Raw genomic sequence first — 11561 nt, forward strand, 5'->3', positions numbered from 1 at the left:
GCACACTATACGACCTATAATGACACCATATGGTGTCCTAAGGGGTCATATGGTGTCCTAATGGGTTATATAACACCATATGACCCCTTAGCACACCATAAGACCCATAATGACACCATATGGTGTCCTAAGGGGTAATAGGACACCATATGACCCTTTAGGACAACATGCAACCCATAACAACACCATATGAGGGCTCATATGGTGTCCTACACCATATGACCCCTTAGGACACCATATGACCCATAATGACACCATATTGTATCCTAAGGGGTCATATGGTGCCCTGAAGGGTCATCAGACATCATATGACCCCTCGAGACACCATACGACTCATAGCGACACCATATTGTATCCTAAGGGGCCATATGGTGTCCTAAAGGGTCGTAGGACACAATATGACCTCTAACGACCCCTTAGGGGGTCATAGGACACCATATGACCCCTTAAAATACCATATAGCCCATAACAATACAATATGGTGTCCTAAGAGGTCATACAACACCATACGACCCCTTAGCACACCATACGACCCATAAAGGACAGCATATGATATCCTTCATTTGACACCATATGACTCCTTAGGACACCATATGACCTAAGGAGTGAGGAGATAGAGGGGGATAAAGAGAGGTGGGTAACGAGACCTATATGCATAGGTAGATAGGTGGAGAAGAAGGGAGGGAGAAACATAGATAGAGGAGATAGGGTGGGATGGAGAGGTAATGACCTAGACAATGAAGATAGAGAATAAGGGAGGAAGAGAGAAGATGTGAGAGTGGGAGAGGGAGATAGAGAGGGAGAGAGGAAGAAAGGAAGGTAGAGACCTGGAGAGGGGAGGGAGCGATAATAGAAGAGATAGAAGAACAAAGAGATGAGTAAGAGGAGATGGATAGAGAGGTAAACATGGAGGGACTGTGAGACCTAGAGAATGTGGAGATAGAAAGGTTTGGAGAGAGAGAGAGAGAGAGAAGAGAGGGAGAGAGTTCATAAATAGATAGAGGTAAGGAGAAGGGAGAGAAAGGTGGAGAGGGAGGGAGAGAACTAGAGGGTGGAAAATTAGATAAGTGATAAACCTAGAGGGGGAGAGAAAGGTGGGTAATAATATAGGGAGGGAGAGACAGTGAGGTGAATAGTGAGGGAGGGACAACCCTAGATATGTTGAGAGAGAGGATAAAAGGGATAGGTAGTGACCAAGAGAAAGGAGTGGGAGGGGAGAGAAACAATAAGGGAGTGAGAGAGAAGAGAGAGGGAGAGAGTCAAGGATAAAGAAGCAAGAGAGACAAGAGAGGGAGAGAGATAGGTCTAGAGTTTGGGGAAGATAAAGAGAGTGAAATACATAGCTAAAGAATGCTAACGGGATCATGTTGATTATTGAAATTTGACATGTCGATTATTGAAATTTGACTAAGTCTGAAATTTAATATGATCCTCTAAAAACTAGAATCTACATTATAAGTCTTATAGAGCTATACTTAAATTTTATATTTCATTTATATATTCTCCTTTGGGGGTGGATTTAACTTGTGCCCAGATTGAAAAACCTACACACTCACAAAACATTCAGATTGGACAATGCAGAACATTTGGTGCTCGCCAAATGCAAAAAATTGAATTTTCACATTTGGCGACTGCCAAATTTGGCGTGCGCCAAATGTGAAAATTCAAATTTTGCATTTGGCGAGTGCCAAATGTGAAAATTCAAAATTTTGCATTTGGCGAGTGCCATATTTGGTGCTCGTCAAATGGTTTGCTTGGGAGAATACCAATCCTTTGGGTTGGATTTTCCTTGGGCATCCAACACATAGGTTTGGACGACCTTTTCATGCCAATGACGCATTTTTATGAAAAAGTAAGAAATGGCACCTTTTTGGTACCACAACTTGGTGCACTTACCCATACCGAAGGAAATACTAAACTCTGCAAAGCATTGATCAACAATACAAAACTACAAACTAGATAATGAGATCTTCTCAATTTGCAAACACTGGAGCAAATCACATGAATATGTTGGCATTAGTGACAATAACATATCCTAGCAGCAACAATGCCCAACAATATCCCCAATATCCAACACTATCTTGGTTTTTGAAGACTCCGAGCCATTTTTACATGGGAGCATTTTTTCAGTTGGTGCAAAAACCGTCAAATGCATCTAATATAAGGTTGCAAGATAGGCTAAATTTGATTCCATTCATTATGGGAATGAACCAATAGAAGTAGCATGTTTGAGTTGGTATTTTGGTATGGTTTTGTCATTGATGTCAACACCTATTGAAAACAAGCACTTTGGAGATCTAGCAACATTCACCGACAAGCAAGTAACTATTGCACAATCACAGGTATATGGTTCACCGGCAGGATATAATGTTCATCAGTACCTGGAATGATATGGAAGACACTTGATAATGTCAAAGACATCGTGTGGACACTTTGTTTTGAAGAATTGATCATTGGTATATTCATATTTGCATATTTGCTTTTACCGGCAAATAGGTCCAAGGTTATCTAGGGTTACACAGGCAGGTTTATCTTTTCCAAATCAGCATGGCACACTATGGAGATGATTTATTATTGATGTAAATGCATTAAGCCGACATGATTAATCGGTTATTGCATCGGATATTATATTGTATGTAAAATGTTTATTGTAATATCTTGTAGAGCCGACCTACTAAAATTGGTCTTAGGTTATGGTATAAGGCTCTACTAAAATTGGTCTTAGGCTATGGTATTTGTAAGATCAAGTGTTGAATGCGAAAAATAATTGAGTGAAGGTATATGCAAGATTAAGCAGAGGTATACACGAAGACATCATTTGAAGGTGAAGCTAGGTTTTTGTATAACCATATCAGCATTACACCGATACTAAATCCCGCATATGAAGATGCTATTTTGTGCAGTACATTCTTATTGGATTTAACCATCCAACTGTAGTTAGTATGACTCCCATTTTGTGATTAAGCAGTGAGCTCTAGGTTGTTGGCCTTTCTGCATGTGCAAACCCCATTTATGTACACTTACTATCTGCAGTAGTATCATCTGATTGTGGGTAAGGTTTCCCACCATGTTTTTTCCCCTTACAGGGTTTCCACGTACAAATATTGGTGTTATGTGTTGTGGATGACATTATGTTTATGTTTCATGCATTAATCCTTACCGGTATAGCAATTTACTGTTAACACTGTCTATAGGCATACTTAACTGGTTTATCGGTACTAAGCATCAAGTTGGTTAATTGGTTTTTGGTTTCAATTTATTTGACAATTGATTCACCCCCCCCCCCCCCCCCTCTCAGTTGTCTCTAGGACCTAACAATTGGTATCAGAGCTTAGTCCTCTTTTGTAGAAGTTTAACAACTTGAGGAGATCCAATGTTTACTAATTATTTCAGGAAGGACAGTCCTAAACTTGATAGAACCAACTATGGGATATGGAAGATCAGGATGGAGACACATCTGAATTGCATTGGTAAAGACATCCGGGAAGTTACAAAGAATGGTTATACTGCTGTTGTAGCTGGTCAGACTGCTCCAACTACCTTTGCTAAAGATGAAGAGAATGATTGCAAAGCAAGAGAAGCACTTTTGAGTGCATTATCAGATCAACAAATCATGAGATTATCAAATAGGTCTACTACTAAAGCTATTTGGGATCATTTGGAAACACTAAATGAAGGAGATTGCACAGTCAAGATTGCAAAACTTGAAAGCTTCCGAGTCAGGTATGAACATCTGAAAATGGAAGAAGATGAAAGGATTTCTTCTTTTATGGAAAGAGTAAATGAAATTGTTTTGGGTATTAAATGTTGTGGAGGAACCCTGAGTGAGGATGAAATTGTTTCAAAAATCTTAAGAGGATTGCCACTGGCATATAAAATGAAGTTTACTGCTATAAATGAGTTAAGAACAATGCCTAATACATCAGTAACTAGGGATACATTGATTGGAAAACTTTCAGCTTTTGAAATTGAGGAATGTGGTCTTGTTGCTACTATAAAAATTGATTTAGCCTTTAAAGCATCAACACCATCTGCTCCATCATTTGACAAATCAGACTGAAAAGCCTTTTATGCAAGAGAACTTAAAGAAACCAAGAAGGAGAATGAAGAGCTTGAAGAACTTGAAGCACTATTTGCAAGAAAAATGCCAAAAGGTCCAGTTGGAAGTAAGTATGAAGGTAAAGCACCCTTTAAATGTTTTAACTGCAATAAGATTGGTCATATGGCTTCAAGATGCCCTGATAGACATGCTAGACTAAGAGAAGAAGCTAGAAGAACATACAAGCCTAATCCAGAATATCAGAGATACAAATTTAAGAAGAACAACGACAAATCCTATTACATTGTTGATGAAGGTGTGACTGATGATTCTGATGAGGATCCAGCAGACAATGGATGGGTTTTTGTTGCTATAACAGAGGATCAACTGACACCTACTTCTCAACCATAGAACAAGCCCTACCAGCCAAAGTTGAAGCAAAGGATGAATGGATCATTGACTCAGGATGCTCACATCACATGATTGGAGACAAAGGTAAATTCTTAAACTTTCAAGAATACAATGGAGGTTTAGTAAGATTTGGAGATGACAAAGCCTGTTCAATCAAAGGTAAGGGTTCAATATCTCTTGATGGTAAGCATAACACTGACAACATCTACTATGTTGAAGGATTAAAGCACAATCTTTTAAGTGTTGGTCAATTAGTTGAGAAAGGATTTCAGTTACAATTTAAAAATGGAAAATGCAAAATCATGAATAGAACTAGTTTGGAAATTGCAACTGGTAATCTGACTAGAGGTAACATCTTTCATTTGAATAACAGCGAAAAGGCATGCTTGATTGCACATATAGATGAAAGTTGGTTATGGCATAAGAGACTATGTCATGTAAACTATGATTGCATGGTAAAGATCAGTACTTCTAAGGCAGTTAGAGATCTACCTAGAATTGTGAAACCTCAAAATACAATTTGTAAGGAATGTCAATTTGGAAAACAAGTTCGAGCTAGTTTCAAAAGTATTCCAGAAAAATCCAATAATGCTCTTGATTTAATTCACATTGATTTATGTGGTCCAGCTAGAACTAAAAGCTTACAAGGTGATAGATATTTCATGCTAATTATTGATGATTATTCTAGAATGTGTTGGGTTACTTTTCTCAAAGAAAAATCAGAAGCACTTGGGAAGTTCAAACTGTTCAAAGCAATGGTTGAGAATGAAACCGGTAAGAAAATCAAATGTTTAAGATCATATCAAGGAGGAGAATTCACATCTAAGGACTTTAATACATTCTGTGAAGTGAATGGAATCAGAAGACAGTTATCAACACCTCAGACACCATAGCAAAATGGAGTTGTTGAAAGGAAAAATAGAACTATCTTGGATGCAGTAAGAAGTATGTTATCAGAAGCAAATCTACCACATGTATATTGGAGAGAGGCAGTTAACATTGTTGTCTATACATTCAACAAAGTTCACATCAAAGGTGAAACTGGTAAGACCCCTCATGAACTATGGTTTGGTAATACTCCTGCTCTTAAGTATTTCAGAATTTTTGGAAGTAAATGTTATATTACAAAAGAAGAGTATATTGGCAAATTTGATCCTAAAAGTGATGAAGGAATATTTCTTGGTTATTCATCTAAAAGCAAGGCATATAGATGTTTTAATAAGAGATTGCAGAAAATTGTTGAGAGTACAAATGTAAAGATTGATGAACAATTCAGAGGAACTTCAAGGTATATAGACTCTAAACCGGCAACAGAAATTGTGACAAATGAACCTACACTGAATCCACCGGTATAGAATAAAGATCCAGTTACCTCGGTATCATCGGAGGATTCCATGGTAATTGAAGAACAACAACAAACTAAGACACCCTGGTATGTAAGATTGAATCATTCTGAAGATTAGATAATTGGAAACAAATTTAAAGGAGTTATGACAAGAGGAAGATTGACAAATGAAGAGGTATGTCTTATTTCTCAAATTGAACCATCATCTATCAATGAGGCATGTGAAGATAAATTTTGTATTAAAGCTATGGAAGAAGAATTAGGACAAATTGAGAAAAATAATACTTGGACATTAGTTCCCCGGCCTAAAGATAAAAAAGTAATTGGAACCAAATGGGTATTTAGAAACAAACTTAATGAAGATGGTAAGGTTGTCAAAAATAAAGCAAGACTAGTGTGTAAGGGATATTCTTAGAAAGAAGGAGTTGATTACAATGAAACCTTTGCACCTGTAGCCAGAATTGAGGCAGTCAGATTATTCTTAGCTTTTGCAGCTCACAAGGACTACAAAGTTTATCAAATGGATATTAAATGTGCATTTTTGAATGGATATCTTGAAGAGGAAGTATATATTGAACAACCTGATGGATTTTCCTTAACAGATGACAATGATATGGTTTGCAGGTTAAGAAAAGCTCTGCATGGATTAAAACAAGCCCCAAGAGCTTGGTATGCAAGGTTGGATAAGTATCTTTTAAAGATTGGTTTTACTAAAGGAAATGCAGATAGCAATTTATATTACAAAATAACTAATGATAACATCTTGATTATTGAAGTATTTGTTGATGATATAATCTTTGGAGGAGAAGATGGATTATGTAAGGAATTTTCTATTAAAATGTAGCAAGAATTTGAAATGTCTATGATTGGAGAAATAAAATTCTTTTTAGGATTGGAGATTTCATAGACTGATAAAGGTATATTTTTGAGTCAATCCAAGTACTTGAAAGAATTACTAAAGAAATTTGGGATGGAGAACTCTAAACCGGTAAGCACACCTATGACTACAAATGACAAATTATCTCAAAGGGATGAATCTACACCTGTTAATCCAACTAGATACAAATCTATGATAGGAGGTTTACTGTATTTGACACAAACCAGACCTGATATTATGAATGCAGTATGTATTGTTTCTAGATTTTAAAGTAATCCTAGGGAAAATCATGAATCAGCAGTAAAAAGGATTTTCTGGTACTTACAAGGCACAACAAATCTTGGATTATGGTATCCTAGAGATGAAAATTTTGACCTATGTGCATACACAGATGCAAATTGGGCAGGAGATGTGGATGATAGAAAAAGCACCACTGGAGGAGCATTCTTTCTTGGAAAGAGATTAGTTTCCTGGCTAAGTAAGAAACAGAGTTGTACATCTTTATCAACAGTAGAATCAAAATATGTTGTAGCAACAACTAACTGTACATAGGTACTATGGCTTAAGAAAAAGTTGAAAGACATAAAGGTAAAATGCAAGGAACCCATTACTATATATTGTGATAACACTACAGCAATTGATATATCTAAAAATCCGGTATTACATTCTAAAACAAAACATGTTTCTATCAAATTGAATTTTCTAAGGGAAAAAGTTGAAGAAAAAGAGATAAAACTGGTTTATGTGAATACTAAAGAATAGTTTGTAGATATTTTTACAAAACCTTTGCCTAAGGAGACTTTTGAATATCTCAGAGATCAGCTTGGAGTCATACCACCACCAGTAGAGACTTAGATAGTTGATGATTGTCATCAACGGATAGAATTAAAAGACAAATCTTTTACTCCAGTCTTTGATGAGGAAGCTACTTCTCAGGGGGAGTAGTTGGTATTTTGTATGAACTTGATTTTTTTAACTTTGGCATTTGATGTCAAAGGGGGAGAGATATCTATGGAAAAACACATTATCTTTTGAAGAGAGATTGGTATTGAAAATAAATCTTTGGATAAACACATGTTGCTTCTAGGGGGAGAAATTGTTGTCTAAGGGAGATTGTTGGTTTTTGGTATTTGGCATTTCTGTTTTGGCACTTTGATGGTTTTTCCATCTTGTGTTGCCATCAATGCCAAAGGGGGAGATTGTTGGTATTTTGGTATGGTTTTGTCATTGATGTCAACACCTACTAAAAACAAGCACTTTGGAGATACAGCAACATTCATCGGCAAGCAAGTAACTATTGCACAGTCACTAGTATATGGTTCACTGATAGGATATAATGTTCACCTATACCTGGAATGATATGGAAGACACTTGATAATGTCAAAGACATCATGTGGACACTTTGTTTTGAAGAATTGATCATTGGTATATTCATATTTGCATATTTGCTTTTACCGGCAAATAGGTCCAGGGTTATCTAGGGTTACACCGGTAGGTTTATCTTTTCCAAATCAGAATGGCACACTATGGAGATGATTTATTATTGATGTAAATGCATTAAGCCGACATGTTTAATCAGTTATTGCATCAGATATTATATTGTATGTAAAATGTTTATTGTAATATCTTGTAGAGCCAACCTACTAAAATTGGTCTTAGGTTATGGTATAAATGTAAGATCTTATTTGTAAGATCAAGTATTGAATGCAAAAAATAATTGAGTAAAGGTATATGTGAGATTAAGTAGAGGTATACATGAAGACATCATTTGAAGGTGAAGCTAGGTTTTTGTATAAGCATATCAGCATTACGCCAGTACTGAATCTAGCATATGAAGATGCTATTTTATGCAGTACATTCTTATTGGATTTAACCATCCAATTGTAGTCAATGTGACTCCCATTTTGTGATTGAGCAATGAGCTCTAGGCTGTTGGCCTTTCTGCATGTGCAAACCCCATTTATGTACACTTACTATCTGTAGTAGTATCATTTGATTGTGGGTAAGGTTTCCCACCGTGGTTTTTCCCCTTACAGGGTTTCCATGTACAAATATTGGTGTTATGTGTTGTGGATGACTTTATGTTTATGTTTCATGCATTAGTCCTTACCGGTATAGCAATTTACTGTTAACACTGTCTACCGACATACTTAACTGGTTCACCGGTATTAAGCATCAAGTTGGTTAATTGGTTTTTGGTTTGAATTTATTTGACAACTGATTCACCCCTCCCTCTCAGTTGTCTCTAGGACCTAACAGTTTGGGTGAGCATTTTTATGGTAGGCATTCTCCTATTGTTCCTCCCAGCTTGTTGGAACATCCAGAGCAATACCTTACCGGCATAATCTCTCAAGTGCCCTAAGTCCAAAAAATTGTCAAACTTTGATGGATTGTTTCTTTCAATACAAGATGCATACAATTGATCTATTTGAACCTATAGGGTCATGTGAGGCCCATTTAAAACAACCTATCTCACCTAAATTGAAGACTTGGAGTCATTTTCACATGGTAGCATTTTTTCGGTTGGTGCAAAAATCGTTAGATGCATGCAGTGCAAGGTTGTAAGATAGGCTAAATTTGATTTTATTTTTCATGGGCATAGACCAACAACATGAGTGTGTCCAGATGGGTAGGTTTATAGTAGACATGTTCTTGTTGTGCCTCCTAGCTCGCTGGAACATCCAGAGACATATCCCATCGGTGCGATCTCTCAAGTTCCCTAAGTCCAAAAAAATGTCAAACTTTGATGGACTATTTATCACAATACAAGATGCATACAATTGATCTATTTGAACCTATAGGGTCATGTGAGGCCTATCTACAATGACCTAGATCTTAGTTTTTGAAGACTCGCAACCATTCTCACATGGTAGCATTTTTTTGGTTGGTGCAAAAACCATTAGATGCATGAAATGCAAGGTTGCAAGATAGGCTGAATTTGATTTCGTTCATCATGGGCATGAACAAATAGAATGAGTGCATCCAGTTGGGCAGGTTTATAGTAGGCACACTTTTGTTGTGCCACCTAGCTCAAGGCCATTTAAATATACAAAATTTTGCCTCTAAATATAAATAAATTAGCTCATAGGCATTTATATATACAAAAAATGAATATACAACAATTCACTAACAATATATACAAAATTCTCAAAATCATTCTACCTTGAACCATAGAATCATTGTAATGCTCCAATAATTGAATACTTGTAGATGACCTAAAATCAATTAAGTGAGCCTTCTGGATCAGACCTAACCCGTATTGTGTCAAGTATTGCCTTATGGTTGGATTCATGAACTTTTCATAAATTATTGTTATGAGGTCTACCATGATACTTAATCAATTGAAAATTTGTTGCAACAACAAGGTTGGAGAAATGAACAGTATGCCTGTGTTTCAAAGTCCTTGAACAACCAAACATCAAAATTCTTGATAGGGTATCTCCTAAGCCATTTGTCTATCATGACAATAGACCCTATTGGGTACTTAATACCCTCTCCATCAATGATTGTAGTTGTCAATTTTCTTTTAGACTCAATACAAAGACATAAAAAGTAATTTGTTTTGTCTTTATTGTTCTCTTCTGCAACAACTACAAATACATGACCTACATTTTATAGGATGATAATTAATACCAAAAAAAATGTGTGATGTAACAAAATGAGCCAAAAATATTCTTGCAAAAAAATTAACGAAAAAAATCTCCTGGTTCTACTAGGTCGGATATATGGTCGAAATTAATGCTTCCATTTGGTTCAATTGTAGTGCTTTGGGAACTTGATATGTATCAAATTGAACTAGTGGTCGACAAGACCATTTGTCAATCCACTCTTTTGATTCACATTATTTGCACAAAAAATACATACATGAAGAGAAAAAACATACAATCTGTCTAGAATAAATTACTGTGAACTTGCATTTGAACTTCTAAATGAGTGTATTTCACTCGATCCTACAATTGTATAATAATCCTGATAGTTTTCAATGTTAGATTCATTGATCAACCAAAAATATATATGAACCATTGACGTACCTGCATTACCTGGCCCCATTGTAGATTTACACCATCACACAATTGTTGTTGCATCTATCAACTCAACAACACCTTCGTACTTCAATTCTTCTCTAGCTAGGGCTCTTTTTACGCATGCTCCTGCACCATTATGCTCCCCCTTTCCATGTCCAAACTCAATGCAATTCCAAAAATGTTGTACACCTCTTGTCACATGCATCCTAGTCAACCAATAGAACATCCTTGCATTCTTGAATTGTGAGGTGCAATTATTTAACCATATTATGTGTTGGTTGTATTGTATGTTTCTTTCCCTTAAATTATCATAAAAAAATTTAAAGCATCCTTGCACAAACTCTGACGAATGAATATGACCATCACTTATGTAGAAGTGATACTCTCGTACAACCTTTCTATCCTCCTTTGTGCTATCATTTGCATGCATGAATGCTATATGTACAAAAATAGAAACTTGTGTAGAATGGTAATACATAGATTGCACTTCATTTTGAGGTTTTAGTGTATAATTTTCAGTGAAATCAATAATAGAGAAAATGGTAACAAGAGGAAATGTGTCCCTACATAACTTGAATTGCTCATCTAACCACCGAGCTCTATGTGTATGCATTATGTACTAATAAACTAGTTTCTCTTGAAACATTTTCATAAATTCAGCAACACATATATCATTTTTTACTAACTCACATCTCTTCAAATTTTTTCCATCTTTAACCCCATATGTGATTTTCTTGTATTTTCCAAAAGAAACTAATTTATTACCAATTTCATGTGTGCTCTCCAAATGTACATATCTTGGTAAATATTGCAAACCACCACATGCAACATAAGAAATTTTCAGACACATCATCTTATAATAAA

The sequence above is a fragment of the Cryptomeria japonica genome, chromosome 7, assembly GCF_030272615.1.
Source record: "Cryptomeria japonica chromosome 7, Sugi_1.0, whole genome shotgun sequence".
Taxonomy (NCBI): domain Eukaryota; kingdom Viridiplantae; phylum Streptophyta; class Pinopsida; order Cupressales; family Cupressaceae; genus Cryptomeria; species Cryptomeria japonica.